The following is a 6000-nucleotide window of genomic DNA, read 5'->3' on the forward strand; positions in this document are numbered from 1 at the left end:
TTGTAAGAGCGTGTTATTGACAATCCGAGGAAAATACATAGCAATTCAGTGTCAAGTTTATTTTGACAGATCTAATTTCATAAACGGATAGAAATCCCCGTATACCTTTTGGCAAATTTCTATTGCTGATTATTCATAAAATGTGTAATAGTATCACAAACAAAGTGACAGACGACTAACTGGTGAAGAAATCAATTAAAATAACGTGGTTCACTGTAATAGAATTTTCTTCCTGTAAAAAATAAACGAATTTATTAATAAAGTGAAATGCTCGGTGATATGTACTCGTCACTCGTACTCGTACTCGTCAGTCACCAGATGGCCTAGTATTTTTGTTTTGATTTGAACAAAGTAGATTTTGTGTGCAATGATATTTGACCTCGTCTTTGACAGTGTGCAAAGAGTGTATCATTTTGGCACAAAACCGATGGAATATATGAAGATGCAATTTGCATGACGTAATTAAAGTGACGTACACAATGAAGGGCGATGAAATCACAGTAATGTAAAGAAAAAGGAGTCGAAACTTTAGAATAGAAAACATAATTTTTATTGGACCTTTTATTGTTTTATTTTATTCATTTTGTTTTTCGGGTCCATGGCAGACCATTTTTTATTAGTATCGTTGTAAGAATGCTTCAACGAGAGTACACTTCATGTCGGAACTTCCGGTGTTGCCAGTTTCTTCTCTTTCTACCTTTTCGCTGAGGCTACAACATGCTACAACCTCGGAACTTTTTGACAATCGATCAGCGCATTCGACGGCGTGGTGGAACGAAGAAGAGCTAGAAACACCAAATTTAATGTTATACCGAGTGTTATACATCATCCAAATAAAAATAAAAATATATATCTTAGGTTAACAATATGATCCATTCATGCCTTTTCCGTACATTGCAATGGCAACCCGAAAAATATTGCTTCAGGCACCATCCATACGTCATGAAACAGGTCAGCAACAATCATTCAATCGTGAAGGGCGTGAACATAGCACTTATTACAAAAATAAAAGTCAAATTATGTTCATTAACACTCCGATCACGATTCCTCCGGTAAAATGTGTAACCACAAAATTACAATGTTTGAGAAATCATAGGTCAGCCATTTATCAACGAACTTCAAATCTATTGGAGCCATTTGAAACTAAATACTTTAAACATTTATTCGGCATCAACAAATTTAAAATGCATCGATAAATGGCTGAGCAATCATTTTTCAAACAATGTCAATTTTCCGTTCCACATTTTACCGGAGGCATCGTGTTTGGAGTGGAGACATTTTTAATATTACATGCAAATTTGTCTGACGTCACTGTTGTCATCAAATCAAATAATATACTAAAATAAAAACATTATACAAATTTTCATTAGATTTACCACCCGTGATGATAAACAAATACATTAGCCGCAGAAGCGCTTTCATCGTTTAAAAATTGATTCGCCAGCTAAGCGAAAGAGTGGATCATATTGTTAATATATTTGGCAACATCCAAAGGTGATACGCACAGCTCCAATGAACCAGCTATTTGTCTCAAAGTGAGCTACGTTATTTACTCGAAGCAGCTGACTGTTTTTGAATAATCTTAAACAAAAGATCCGCCTTGGAAATTCATTCTTGAAACTTAAAACACAGAGAACAGATGTTGAGGCTCGAAAAAAATTTCTGTAAATACTAGACTTAAGCGACACCAGCGATGACTTCCCCACTTAAAACCCTTCTTCGACAACATGATAGCGCTGGAATTGCACAACTCACTAGATACTAAGTGCCGGTAGCGCCGAGCGGCAATTTCCAACAGAAAATGTATCGACAATAGCGCGAAATAGAAAAAAAGAAAACGTGGTGCGCTTCGATTAATTCCTTTGTAATTCCCGACTGGATTCAGCTGAAAAATACTAAGTCGGGAACTACCAAGGAATTAACCGAAGCGCACCAACATCCGGAACGAATAAACACGACTCCATCATCACATCTTAACCGCTAGGAATTCCGGTCCGGCTTCCCTGGTAATTGTGAAGATTCTGATAGAGCTCAACAGCATGTCCGTTCCTGGCAAATGTACCACCAAGTCCCACATTCATGACCTCAAGCGTCCATGTCCGTTACATTTTTTTTCGGTTGATATTGCTTCTGAAAAAAAATGTCACTACAATGAAGGAAAAAACATGCACGCCTACCTTGACCAAAAAGTCCGATTTTCACGACTTTCCCCCACTGCGCATCATCTTCCAGGCGCTACCATAGCAACAGTGCTGTAACCAAATTTTCGCATGCCAAGAGTCTATATAAGTAAGACTGCTGCTAACAATCGTCAAGAGGCTTCTTAGGTAGTTTCAAAGCAGACGTGTTTTCATCGCTCTCCATCTCATTGAAAAAAAAAACCACACCGCTAATCAAAATGTTTGCTAAAAATGCTGAAAATGGTCGTGATGCCGGAAAGAACCGGTCCGGTCGGAATGTAAGACCGATGACCTTACCGGCATTCATGCGTCCCGACCCTAATGGCGAGCTTGCGGCTATGTATAACCGCATCAAAGCGGCTTCTACAAAGCCCAAGCTCCCAAAGTGCCGGGACCGTTGGGAAATGCTTAAAAGACTACCGGTGACGGACGAGTATGAGAACGTCAGGTCACCGGTAGCTGACTTTATCCGCCGGCCATTTATAGCAACGAAAAGCAAACAGGTGATTGGTGAGGGTTTTGGGAGAGCAGCTCCAGAGAACCGACTTGAAACGACCCAAGATGCCTCAACTACGGGTAATGGTAAGAAAGTTTTAAATGTAGATTTTGAGGAAGTAGAATTTCAAGATTATCAGGAATTAGTAGATAGGGCTCCACAAAATTTATGTCAGGGTGTTAAATGTAATATTACCGATATAGATTCCATATTGACTGCAGGGTTGACCGAGGTACAGTGCTGCCAGACGACGGTAGCAGTGTTCCAAGCATACGCAAAAATACAACATAACATTTTGGAACGTTTGACGTATGCACCGAGCACTGCCAATGTTTCTACACAGACGTCAACTCCCAAACTCCAGCGTTCCCAGATGAATCTGGTTTATGCTGGATTTTGGGAGCAATGTACCTCACGACAACATTGCAGTGTACAAACCGAGGAGGAAAATTTGACGTTTTCGATGCAGCCTACTGTGATGCTGCTTGAAAATTCTAGCCGCCCAAAACCAACTTGGGTAAAAACGATTTTTGGCTGGAAACCTTTAGGCTTGGTATTCATGGTTTCGGCCGTTTTCCTCGGTTTGTGGGAAATTCAAAATCTTTTCTAGTAGTTTGGCTTTGTGTTTGTGTGATTAGATCGAGCTCACTGGGGGTCCAACGAATTTCATCCAAATTTTTAGCTTTTCCGAGGACTTCTAAAGAGTATAGGTGTTGTAGCCGGGTACGTACGAATACTTTGAGCTACCACCTTGTCTCTGACGAGTCCTCGGAACCCATTAACACTTAATAGGGAACTTTTGGCGACAAAATTCGTTTAGGGACCGTGCTTGGATAGGTATATCAATTCCATCCTTTTGGAAGTGCCTTCCAAGCAAACCAATCGATGTGGCAGAATGCTTTCATCGAAGTACTGTTTATGAAGTTCGAAGGACCACTACCGTGCGCTCGATCGTCTCATTCCAGAGTAGCAATGTTAGGTTTTAGATATAGTATATATTTTGAAAAAGAATTAGGTAGGTTGATAGGAGCTAGGGCAGGAGCACATATGTGATTGGCAGGGAATGTGGTGGGAGTTTAAAGGTACTGAAAAGCCACCCTTTTTTATAATTTCGATCGAAACTGGTTTTTAAAATCGGTTTGGATTGAAATTAGGAAGAGAGGTGACTTTTCAGTACATTTAACGGGGCTTATCACATATGTGCTCCTTTTATCTTGTTAGTCAGCTAACTCCAGTTAGTTAGGGTGGTGTTATCACATTTCCAGGATTTTAATTTCAGAATGGGCCATTTATTAGCATAAAGTTTTCGGCAATATTTTAGTTTTCGAATATGTTAAAAAAAAATTAAAGCTTTAAAAATTTGATAAAAATGGGAATATTTCCTTCTTTGAGCGTTCATTGCGTTGTTCTATTATTTTTGTTTTAATTTTTTTTAATTTCGTTTGCTTATTGTTATTTCTTTAATTTGATATTTATATAAAAAAGGTAATATTCCCAGGAGCAAAATTTACCGTTTTGAGTGCACAGGATTTTATACATTCTGGTAAATGGCCCATTTTGGGAAATGAAACTCCAGGAAATGTGATACCACCGTTAGAAGGCTTTTAAACAGTTAGGAGCTAGGAAAGGAGCACATATGTGATTGGCAGGGAATGTGGTGGGAGTTTAAATGTACTGAAAAGTCACCCCTTTTAATGATTTTGATCGAAACTGGTTTTGAAATTCGGTTTAGATCGAAATTAGGAAGAGAGGTGACTTTTCGGTACATTTAACGGGGCTTATCACATATGTGCTCCTTTCATCTCGTTAGTCAGCTGCCTCCAAATTTGCCGTTCTCTAATATGTATTAGCTAGTTAGTTAAAAGGGCGGTATCACATTTCCCGGTTTTTAATTCCGAATGAGTTAGCAAGTTCGCAATAGTTTCGTTTTCGAATATTTGAAAAACGAAAGCTTAATTTTTTTAATAAAATGGGAATATTTCCTTCATTGACTGTTGTTGTATTGTTATTATTATTATCTTTTATTTATGCTTGTTATTGAATTCGATTTTTGAATAAAGAAGGCAATATTCCTATGAGCAAAATTATGAATCAAGAATTAAATATTTCCATTTTGAATGCATATGATTTTATACTTTCATGTAAATGGTCCATTTTAGGAAATGAAAGTCTGGGAAACGTGATACCATCCTGAGAAGCGTTTTTAATCAGTTAGGAGCAAGGACAGGAGCACATATGTGATTGGCAGGGTATGTGGCGGGAGTTTAAGGGTACTGGATTCTTGTTCAGTACTTTTAACGGGGCTTATCACATATGTGCTCCATTATTCTTGAAAAACAGGATAGAGTCGACTTCAGGTCAGATAAAATTAGTAGTTTGAGTTGATCTGTATTTAGTAGAAAAGAGCTGGAACAGGAACAAGAATTTAATGAGCAGGAAATGTAGTCCCACATTTGGGAAGCTCTGCAACTTTTTCCGCTGTCAATTAAAATTGTAATTGTGCATTTCAGGGTAAATTTTTCAAGTTAAAAAAAAAAACAATCCCATACCATATTTTGTTGTAAATGAAGTGTTCAGTTCAGTGTTTCAATTAAGTGGTGTTGCTTAATTTTGACGAATTAAGTGTTTAAGGCTTCAAAAGATACTGTTGACAAATGAATAATTCAAATAGTATTGCCTAACTAAAGCTAACCAAGACACCATTGTGGAATGCTCTTCGGCAGGGGAACTATGCCATTAGCGCGAAGCATTTTTAAACCACTGATGCTGGCGCCAACTAGTATTGTTTTTACAATTTGGTTATCACTTGATTCAAAAGGATCAGATCCGCCGTTAGCACAAGATGGGTAAGTGTGTCAGTTTTAGTGGTCCTATAATTGTCCCTGTCTTGTTGAGGTGGGAATTTCGGTTCATTGTGTGATCTCTTCTTGCTGGATAAAATTATAAACATTGTAAGTGCTAGTGTCTTTGTTTCGAGGATTTTTTAGATTATCGTAGTGTTTAGTTCCGTTAAATTGTAGAAAAATAATGCCAGATAGTGTTCGTGAGTGATGAGCATTTTTCAAGCGTGCCAAACCTGAGGCCATTGGAGTCAGGGAGTCTCAGAAGTGCTCTTGACTGAGGTGGCTGACACTTACAACATGGTTTGCCGCTATATTCAGTTCATATCTCCTGTCAATCTGACGCTACACATCAGTTTCAGATAATTAAAAAAAATATAGAATGTAATTATTTACAGCTTATTGCCAAAACTGTCAACCAAATCATTTGAGTTTAAAGTGAAAGTTCAAGGAATGCATCCACCTTGCGTTCTCACTGACATCA

Source organism: Ochlerotatus camptorhynchus, unplaced genomic scaffold (assembly GCF_037179485.1).
Source record: "Ochlerotatus camptorhynchus isolate MF236.1 unplaced genomic scaffold, CSIRO-AGI_Acam_v1.1 ptg000291l, whole genome shotgun sequence".
NCBI lineage: Eukaryota > Metazoa > Arthropoda > Insecta > Diptera > Culicidae > Ochlerotatus > Ochlerotatus camptorhynchus.